The sequence below is a fragment of the Henckelia pumila genome, chromosome 4 (assembly GCF_033568475.1).
Source record: "Henckelia pumila isolate YLH828 chromosome 4, ASM3356847v2, whole genome shotgun sequence".
NCBI lineage: Eukaryota > Viridiplantae > Streptophyta > Magnoliopsida > Lamiales > Gesneriaceae > Henckelia > Henckelia pumila.
Genome location: NC_133123.1, coordinates 89428147 through 89439954, shown reverse-complemented (window position 1 = coordinate 89439954; position 11808 = coordinate 89428147).

The window sequence follows — 11808 nt, the reverse complement described above, 5'->3', positions numbered from 1 at the left end:
GTGTTTTGGAATATCATGTGTCATAGGCCCTAAATTGTTAAATATATTATAGTTGATTTTTATGAAAAATTATACTTTATAATATGTGATTTTTCTCATAAAATAAATAGTTAAAGTGTGACTTTGATTATTTATAGTAAATTGTGATTTACAAGAAATTCAATTATAAATAAATTAATTTGAAAGTAAACAAAGGTGTTTGTTTATTTTGTTAATTTATTTTATAATTGTGGTGGTTAGTGATTGGACCAAGATATATAATATTTGATCAATTGATTATTGAGATAATTAATTGATGGTGTATGATATGTGATATTGTGCATGAAGGATGATTAAAAGCCCAAGACCAATTTGCTAGGTGTATGCTAGGATATTTTGTGTTGAATGGTTGGAATAATTATCAAATTATAAAGTGGGCTTGGTTTATGGCCCGTTCCCACCCCATGAGATGTATCCCTATTTGCCATGGATATTTTCATGTAAAATATTTGATAGCGAAAGTTCAAGATTGGAAGATGGTGGACCATGATGAATTATGAAGATCCAAGACATGTAAATATTGGAAGCTTATGTAATTGTTGCATTTGCATCCCATGCATTCCCTAGGAATTGGACCTAGGCCCGTGTTTGGCTCACACGGGCCAAATAGTTTTTGGGGCGATTGATCATCCTTATTAATTAGTATGTGCGTTATTATTTTATAATAACAAAGTTGCATGAATCCGGCAAACATACGATCAAACATGGCTATCTTTAAAATTAATGATGAGACCTTTTTTCAAAATTAAAAACCCTCATTTTGAATTAGATTCAAAATTTATATCAAGCCCGAAAAGGGGAATTATAAATGTGTTTATAATTTTCATGTCTTTCATCGACAATGGATGCATGACGAACGCTACCCGTATTCAATACTCGACTCATATTATTGGGGGGGTTTGGATGTCGGAAAGCTGTGACATCCATTGACATGGTGATGTGAACTACGTGGAACTCCCATGACTTCGGCTCATATTATTGGGGGAACTCATGGCGACCGTTCATTAAGGTTCGATATCGATGGGTAAGGCTTGACACGTAAAGATGAACGACGTCATTTTATTGGGTCCTAATCAAGCGTGAGACAAAAGTTTACCTAAGGGTTGCATGGAGATGCAATTGGAAACTACCTTTTAGAAATTATGATTGGCTGATATTATTCGGGATCGTAATTGGCTAATTGGACCTTATGTACCTACTGAGGAAAGGAGTTTCCTGTTTTTACTAGAGGGTAGTAAAAATGTCAAAAACAGTGGGAGTAAATATTTATAAAGTTAAAGTCCACACTTTATATCTTATTAAATATTTTAAAATAGTCATTGACATTTATCTGTTATTATTTTTCAGTACAAGTTTTGACAATGTCATCAATTCGCAATCCGCTATCTACTATACTCGACAAACATTTACTGGCCGGTCCAAATTACCTCGATTGGCTAAGAAATTTGAAAATTGTCTTGAACTCGGAGAGGATTGCATACACACTTGATGAGTCGCCCCCTGATACGGATCCAACTGATTGTAGCCCTGAGGAGCTACAGACTTACAAGGATTGGTGTGACCATGACTTGAAAGCCAAGTGTTATATGCAGGCTTCTATGAATGATGAGCTTCAACGATGTTTTGAGAGTGAAAAGCATGCTGCTGACATTCATTTGCATCTCAAAGATCTATTTGGTGAACAAACACGCCCACTTCGACATGCGATTGTCAAGGAGCTAATCACTTTGCGCATGCGAGATGGGGCTTCGGTCCATGGGCATGGTCTGAAGTTGATTGGGCTCGTGGAGAAACTCGTTAGCATGGATCTTGTGCTACCAACTGAGTTGACCACATACGTGTTGCTCTTGTCACTGCCTAGCTCATTTGATCCTTTTGTGGTGAATTTCAACATGAACAGGTTAGATCCAACCCTTGAGGAGTTGGTTAACATGCTTGTTACGTTTGAATCCACAATCAAGAAAGAGAAACCGGTTCTTTATGCGGGATCTTCATCTGGTTCAAAGAATAGACCACATGGGAAGGGAAAGAAGCGTTCCTTCCATGCTCCCAAAAAGAACGTGCCCTTGAAGAGGCAAGCTCCGAGTCTCGTTGTGGTAGCCACACCAGTTAAGGCTAACAAGACTAATGACGTATGTCATCACTGTAAGAAACCTGGACATTGGAAACGTAATTGCAAGGAATATCTTGACCAGAATGGTTCTGGAAAAGGTATGTTCTACATTGAAGTAAACATTTCACTTAACTCTTCTTCTTGGGTATTGGATACCGGCTGTGGCTCACATCTCTGTAATGATTTGCAGGTGATGGCAAGAAGTAGGAGACTCAGAGATGGTGAGACCTTCTTGAGGATGGGCAATGGGGCAAGAGTTGCAGCCAAAGCTATTGGAGATGTTTACTTATTGTTGGACAATGATTTTAAATTATGTTTGAGAGATGTTTTGTTTGTACCAGATTTGGTGAAAAACATTGTTTCCATTTCTATGCTTGATAAAGATGGATATTCTTGTTTATTTGGCAAAGGTGTTTGCAATATTTACAAGAATGAATGTTTAATTGGTACAAGACAATTGGAAAATGATCTCTATAATTTAAAATTGAAAGATATTTCTATGTATAATGTCCAAGAGATATCAACAACATCCAAAAGAAAACAAGATACTCTAAATCCAGCACACTTATGGCATGCTCGATTAGGTCATATATCTTTTAAAAGGATGAACAAGCTAGTGGGAAAAGGCATGTTTGATATGTCTGATATTAATTCTCTTACTACTTTTGAACCCTGTCTAAAAGGAAAGATGACAAAAATTCCCTTTAAGGGCCATGTGGAGCGAGCCAAGGGACTGTTGGATTTGATCCATACAGATGTGTGTGGTCCACTTAGCATCACCACTAAGCACGGACATTCTTACTTCATTACCTTTACCGATGACTTCTCTAGGTATGGGTATGTGTATTTGATGAAATACAAATCTGAAGCTTTTGAAAAGTTCAAAGAATTCAGAAATGAAGTAGAAAAACAATTGGGACGAAGCATCAAGGCACTTCGATCGGATCGAGGTGGTGAGTACTTGAGTACTGAATTCCAAGAGTATCTTAGGGAGAATGGGATTCTCTCACAGTGGACTCCTCCTGGTACACCTCAGTTGAATGGTGTTTCAGAACGTCGTAATCGAACTTTGATGGACATGGTTCGGTCTATGATGGGTTTCACGGAGTTGCCGCCATCCTTTTGGGGATATGCACTTGAGACAGCGGCACTATTGTTGAACAATGTCCATTCAAAGGCAGTTGATAAGACACCATATGAGATATGGATGGGAAAATCTCCAAAGTATTCTTATCTAAGAATATGGGGATGCCCTGCTTATGTGAAGCAGATAGTGGGAGATAAATTGAATGCTCGATCCATTTTATGCTACTTCGTGGGATATCCAAGGAATTCGGTTGGATATTATTTCTATCATCCCAAAGAAACAAAGGTGTTTGTTTCTAGGAATGCAACCTTCTTGGAGAAGGAATTTCTATTGGATAGAAAATGGGAGATGATAGAACTCGAAGAAGTTCGAGAAACACCCACGATTGTGGAACCCACACCCGAACAGCCAAGAGAGGAGATACAAGCTCCTAGAAGATCCGAGAGGATCTCAAGACCACCTATGAGGTATGGTCTACTTCTTGAAGAGGGCCAAGATGAGCCTGACCATGGATGTGATCCAAGGACCTTCAAGGAAGCATTGTCTGATGCCGATTCATCCAAGTGGCTTGAAGCTATGGAATCTGAGATGAATTCCATGTATTCGAACCAAGTGTGGAATCTTGTGGATCCACCTGAAGGAATTGTTCCTATAGGGTGTAAATGGATTTACAAGAGGAAGCTTGGGACGGATGGGAAGGTTCTGACCTTCAAGGCTCGATTGGTGGCAAAAGGTTATACTCAAAGGCGAGGAGTTGACTTTGAAGAAACTTTTTCTCCAGTCGCAATGTTCAAGTCCATAAGGATATTGCTTGCCATTGCCGCATGGTATGACTATGAAATATGGCAGATGGATGTGAAGAAAACTTTTCTTATTGGGGATATTAAGGAAGAAATTTACATGTCTCAACCTGAAGGGTTCACATCTATCGGAAGTGAGCATAAAGTATGCAAACTTCAGAGATCTATCTATGGTCTCAAACAGGCATCTAGGAGCTGGAACCTCAGATTTGATGGTACAATCAAAGAGTTTGGGTTTACTAAGAATCCTGAGGAACCATGTGTGTATAAGAAGGTCAGTGGGAGTGTTGTGACATTCCTGGTACTTTATGTTGATGACATTATACTCATTGGGAATGATGTAGGAATGTTGTAATCAACTAAAGTATGGTTATCGAGTAAGTTCTCGATGAAAGACTTGGGTGAAGCATCTTTTATATTGGGAATACAAATCTATCGGGATAGATCGAAAAGATTGCTTGGTCTCACCCAGTCCACATACATTGATACCATCGTGAAGAGGTTCTCGATGGATGAGTCTAAGAGAGGATATCTACCAATGTGTCATGGCGTGTCTCTATCCAAGTCCATGTCTCTCAAGAATGATGCAGAAATAGAGACGATGACACGCATTCCATATCCATCTGCAATTGGTAGTATCATGTATGCGATGATATCTACACGTCCTGACGTGGCCTTTGCACTTAGTGTTACAAGTAGATATCAATCGAACCCTGGTCTTCCACACTGGAAAGCTGTGAAAGACATTCTCAAGTATTTGAGAAAGACTAAGAATATGTTCTTGGTTTATGGGGGTGGAGAACTAAAATTGGAAGGCTATACCAACTCTAGCTTCCAAAGCGATGTTGATGATTCGAAGTCAACTTCCGGTTTTATATTCATGCTCAATGGTGCTGCTGTTTGTTGGAAGAGTTCCAAACAAAATAGCACTGCGGATTCAACCACTGAGGCAGAATATATTGCTGCATCCGATGCTGCAAAGGAAGCTGTTTGGATTAGGAATTTCGTCCAAGAGTTGGGCGTTATTCCTAATGGAGTTGATCCAGTCCCGGTGTACTGCGACAACACTGGTGCCGTTGCTCAGGCAAAAGAACCAAGGTCTCATCAGAAATTCAAACATGTACTGAGAAAATACCACATCATCCGGGAAATTGTGGAACGAGGAGATGTCTTGTTAGACAGAGTCACCTCCGCAGATAATGTTGCTGATCCACTAACTAAGCCTTTACCAGGACCATTGTTCGAAAAGCATCGCGAATCAATGGGTTTGAAGAATATGGGTAGTTGGCTCTAGTGCAAGTGGGAGATTGTTAGAGTAGGTGCCCGTCGAGCCAACGTGTTGGCCGATGGTCCTTGAGAGAACTCTTGTATGACAATCTTTATTTTAATAATATTTGACATTATTTAATTTGGCACATCTTTATCTTTATACCCATGCAAGCTGCATAGATAAAGCCCTTGAATATACAAATAGTAGAAAAAATATGAGATGGTCATGTGATGACTATCATGAAACTCATATTTGGAATACTGTATATTCTAAACTGTTCCTAGTCGATTCAGCCGCCATAAAGAAGGATAAAGGCCGCTCGAGCTTGAGACTAGTATTTGCGATGTGAGTACCATGTTTCATTGGTAGGGGACATGGAGATGTCCAAGCATGCAAATAGGTGCTCCTTGTAGAGTGCACTGAACAACCCTCCCTAAAGGATTTTCCAAGTGGTTCTCACTTATTGAGTGGAGAAGTCCTAGTTTATGGTTGTACACCATTAGTCCTTATAACCCGGGACAACATGGAGACTCTATATGCTAGTGCTTCACTTTGACTTGTTTACCGACTCATCTGGGGTCATCAGGTGGCAATGTTGGGTGTTGTGACGAAACATATAGGAGTCAATGCATTGTAGTCGGGGATTCACCGCTTACCTACGGGTATGGATATCCTATGTTATATCATGCATACGTAGCTTGAAATCTCTGATCAGAGTAAATGTAATTAAGAAAGGAGTTTCTTGAATTACATTTTCGATGCAACTACGACATAACACATAGTTATTGATTCAATGACAACTCTCGATAAACCAATGGTTGTCGAATCGGTCGGGATATATGAGTTGAAGGGACCGTACTGTACGCTAACCATAATTGATTGGTTCTTGCAGGCACTATCATTTGATACCTAGGGAGTCATGTAAGCGATGCTGCTAGATGTTTACATGACTGGTTGGGTACTATCAGACTTGAGTTTTCTAACGTTATTATTATCAATGTGTTGATTAATAAGAATGGAGCTATATATAAGGTATGCTCATATAAGGGACTTGTTGATCCCGAATCACATGAAGATGTGAACCCACTGCTAGTTGTTTCAGTGAACCATTGAGGGTCACACAAGTACTAGCTTTCTAGATCCCGTTGAGATTAAGATAAGTTCAATGTGTTGAACAACTTATAAAGGAGTTTATAAGTAAAATAAATTAGAAGTTTGACTTCTAAATTGGAGAATGAATGAAATAAGTAACTTTTAATTTGTGAATGTGTTCCAAGATTAAAAGTTGACTTAAAATAATTAGTTTATGAAAATGGTGATTTTCTAAACTATTATTTTGAACTTAGTTAATTAATTCAAGTGTTGAATTAATTTAACACTAGTTGACATTTTAATGTACAAATAATTAAACACTATTGAGTCTAGTAGAGCTCAAATTAATATAGTGTTGTATAATTATTGATACTAGTGGACTTGAATGAGTTCAAGTTGAATTTAATTAATTGATTAAACTTAAATGGGTTTAGGTTTAATAATTAATTAAAAATAAGTTCAAATGATTTTTGAATATATATATATATTTATATATGTATATATATAGGCGTGTATATATATATATATGATATATATATGTGTGTGTATGGAGTTTGAAGGGTTGGAAGATGGTTTGCAATTTTCCATGCATGTCTTGCAATTTTCCATGCATGGCTTAATTGTACTCATTAATCCCTCTCCTTTAATATATTATTTTGGAATAATATATACACACACACAATCCACTCCTTTAAGAATGGAAGTGGCCGAACACTCTCCATATTATTCCTCCATGTTTTCTTTCAATTTTTGTGGAAGAAGAAAAGAAAAATCTCAATGCAAAATTCTCTAAATATTCTTGTGCATATTTAGAGCGGATCTCGATCGTCTAGTCGTAGACCTAATTCGGAGGCTCGAAGTGTTGAATCCATTTTGAGCAAGGAGTGCTCTTGGAAGCTTGTAGATTGAGTCTACCTTTTCCAAGAGCCTAGTTGTTCATCAACTTGGTTGGAGCCATAAATCAATCTTTGAGATTGATAGGTAAAATTCTAAACACGCTATGGTTGTTTGAGTTTTTGAATGCTACACAAGTGCTCGGATCTCTTTTGTTAAAAATTTTATATTTCCGCTGCATTTCCGGGCACGAGTTAACCGATCCCCATCAGTGGTATCAGAGCCTAGGTTACTGTTTTGTGTAGTATTTGTTGGATATTATGTTGAGGTCAATTTCTAACCGCATGAGAAAATCAAGATTTATCAATTTTGGGCTGTTTTTATAAATATTTTTTTTATGGTTTCGGGCAGCCCATAGGCTGCCCGAAGGTGTCCTAGGGGCAGCCGTGGGCTGCCCCATATTTTTAATAAAAAATAAAAATAATAATTTTTGGCCGGAATCCGGCGACGGAGTTTCGGTGACGACTATGACGACTTGAGTTTTTCAAAAGGTGTTTTGGAATATCATGTGTCATGGGCCCTAAATTGTTAAATATATTATAGTTGATTTTTATGAAAAATTATACTTTATAATATGTGATTTTTCTCATAAAATAAATAGTTAAAGTGTGACTTTGATTATTTATAGTAAATTGTGATTTACAAGAAATTCAATTATAAATAAATTAATTTGAAAGTAAACAAAGGTGTTTGTTTATTTTGTTAATTTATTTTATAATTGTGGTGGTTAGTGATTGGACCAAGATATATAATATTTGATCAATTGATTATTGAGATAATTAATTGATGGTGTATGATATGTGATATTGTGCATGAAGGATGATTTAAAGCCCAAGACCAATTTGCTAGGTGTATGCTAGGATATTTTGTGTTGAATGGTTGTAATAATTATGAAATTATAAAGTGGGCTTGGTTTATGGCCCGTTCCCACCCCATGAGATGTATCCCTATTTGCCATGGATATTTTCATGCAAAATATTTGATAGCGGAAGTTCAAGATTGGAAGATGGTGGGCCATGATGAATTATGAAGATCCAAGACATGTAAATATTGGAATCTTATGTAATTGTTGCATTTGCATCCCATGCATTCCCTAGGAATTGGACCTAGGCCCGTGTTTGGCTCACACGGGCCAAATAGTTTTTGGGGTGATTGATCATCCTTATTAATTAGTATGTGCGTTATTATTTTATAATAACAAAGTTGCAAGAATCCGACAAACATACGATCAAACATGGCTATCTTTAAAATTAATGATTAGACCTTTTTTCAAAATTAAAAACCCTCATTTTGAATTAGATTCAAAATTTATATCAAGCCCGAAAAGGGGAATTATAAATGTGTTTATAATTTCCATGTCTTTCATCGACAATGGATGCATGACGAACGCTACCCGTATTCAATACTCGGCTCATATTATTGGGGGGGTTTGGATGTCGGAAAGCTGTGACATCCATTGATATGTTGATGTGAACTACGTGGAACTCCCATGACTTCGGCTCATATTATTGGGGAAACTTATGGCGACCGTTCATTAAGGTTCGATATCGATGGGTAAGGCTTGACACGTAAAGATGAACGACGTCATTTTATTGGGTCCTAATCAAGCGTGAGACAAAAGTTTACGTAAGGGTTGCATGGAGATGCAATTGGAAACTACCTTTTAGAAATTATGATTGGCTGATATTATTCGGGATCGTAATTGGCTAATTGGACCTTATGTACCTACTGAGGAAAGGAGTTTCCCGTTTTTACTAGAGGGTAGTAAAAATGTCAAAAACAGTGGGAGTAAATATTTATAAAGTTAAAGTCCACACTTTATATCTTATTAAATATTTTAAAATAGTCATTGACATTTATCTGTTATTATTTTTCAGTACAAGTTTTGACAATGTCATCAATTCGCAATTCGCTATCTACTATACTCGACAAACATTTACTGACCGGTCCAAATTACCTCGATTGGCTAAGAAATTTGAAAATTGTCTTGAACTCGGAGAGGATTGCATACACACTTGATGAGTCGCCCCCTGATACGGCTCCGACTGATTGTAGCCCTGAGGAGCTACAGACTTACAAGGATTGGTGTGACCATGACTTGAAAGCCAAGTGTTATATGCAGGCTTCTATGAATGATGAGCTTCAGCGATGGTTTTGAAAGAGTGGGTGCCCAGTGAGCCAACTTGTGGCTATGGGCTTTGATGACTCTTTGTACAAACGATCTTTTGTTTAATGTAATTTACACTTTTATTAATGGCAATGACTTTATCTTTCTTCATATTGTTATATTATGATATACTATTGTTGTTTTGATAAAGACCTTGAATATACTATAGTGTATGTAAGATGTGGTAGAACATGGGGATGTCTATCATGAAATACATCTTATAGTCACTGTATATTCTAAACTGTTCCTAGTCGATTGAGCCGTCCGATAATAAGGATAAGGATCGCTCGAGTTTGAGACTAGCATTTGCGATGCGGAGTACCACGTTTCATTGGTAGGGAACATGGAGATGTTCGAAGCATGCAAATGGATATTCATAGGATGAATAATCGAACTACCCTATCCGGACTTTCCAAGTGGTTATCACTTATCGAGTGGATAAAGTCCGCGGTTTTGGTTGTACACCATTAGTCCTTACTACTTGAAACATCATGGAGACTCTATATGCTAGTACTGTGCTTTGACTCGTTTATCGACTCTATGGGGGTCATCAGGTGTCGGGATTGGGTACAGTTACAACACATATAGGAGTCGATGCATTGTTGTCAAGGATTCACCACATACTTGCGAGTGTGGATATCCTATGCGATCTGAGGCGATATTAGTGTGACGAATCTCTGGCCAGAGTACATGATGTGATTTAAGAAATGGTTTCTTAGTAGCACATGCGATGTCACTAATTTGATCTTCAAGATGTATTGCATAGTTATCGAATCTTGAGCGACTCTCGATATACCAATGGTTGTTGATTCGATCGGGATATATGGATGAAGGGACCGTACTGTACGCTAACCAAAATCTACTGGTTCTTGTAGGCACTATCAGTGATACCTAGGGAATCATGGGGCGATGTTGCTAGGCGCTTTACCATGATTCGTTGGGCAAGTCGGAAATCGTTGTTCCGAGTCACAAGGAGTTGTGAGCCCACGGCTAGCTGTATCCCTGAACCATTGAGGGTCACACAGTGTAATGGAGTTTTAATTCCCGTTGAGATAGTTAAATTTAAAGAGTTAAATTTAATGAATAAAGAAGTTGGACTTCTTAAATAAGAGTAAGGGAGTAGGATTTCCTAAAATGACATAGGGATGGACATTTTTTAGAAATCACTGAATTCGGTTTCAGGAAAATTTATCTTGACTTTAAAATGTGCAGAAATGGTTTCTGTGCACATTGGTGAAATCGGTTCATCAATCGGAGTCACGATGAATTTTATATTAATTTCTGAACATGCGGGCTTTGCTTGTCGGGCCTCAACTTATGACTAATGGGCCCTAAGGTGTTAGTGGCCTGCATTATAAATAAGTTATTGCAGTACAGAAATTACACACAACTGGTCATAATTTGAGAGACAGAAAATCGAAAACCCTAGCTCTCTCTCAAAAGAAATTCGGCCGCCCCCCTCCCTTCTCTGCGTGAGAAATTCCGGTCTGTGATTTTGAATTGCAGTCTGGAATAGCGAATCAAATTCGTTTATTCTCTTCGTAGAAAACTTCTGATAGATTTTCTAGTGCAATCTATCAGAGGGATTAAACCTCCATTCGTGGACCTGATTGAAGGAAAGCTTGTTCATCAGTTCCAGGGAGATACAAGAAGCGCAGAGAAATCTGTGTGGTGTCCAATAATCTCGCTTCGAGATTGAAGGTAAAATTTAATAATAGTTATTTAATTTTACACACACAAATAATTTAATCGTATGGTTGATACCCACACTATGGAATTGTTCCATACTAAAAATTTTAAACTTCCGCTGCACCGGGTATCAATCGTGATTGATCTGAGAGCCGCGTTTTCCAACAGGTTTGAGAGTGCAAAGCATGTTGCTGACATTCATTTGCATCTCAAAGAACTATTTGGTGAACAAACACGCCCACTTCGACATGCGATTGTCAAGGAGCTAATCACTTTGCGCATGCGAGATGGGGCTTCGGTCCATGAGCATGGTCTGAAGTTGATTGGGCTCGTGGAGAAACTCGTTAGCATGGATCTTGTGCTACCAACTGAGTTGACCACAGACATGTTGCTCTTGTCATTGCCTAGCTCATTTGATCCTTTTGTGGTGAATTTCAACATGAACAGGTTAGATCCAACCCTTGAGGAGTTGGTTAACATGCTTGTTACGTTTGAATCCACAATCAAGAAAGAGAAACCGGTTCTTTATGTGGGATCTTCATCTGGTTCAAAGAATAGACCACATGGGAAGGGAAAGAAGCGTTCCTTCCATGCTCCCAAAAAGAACGTGCCCTTGAAGAGGCAAGCTCCGAGTCCCGTTGTGGTAGCCACACCAGT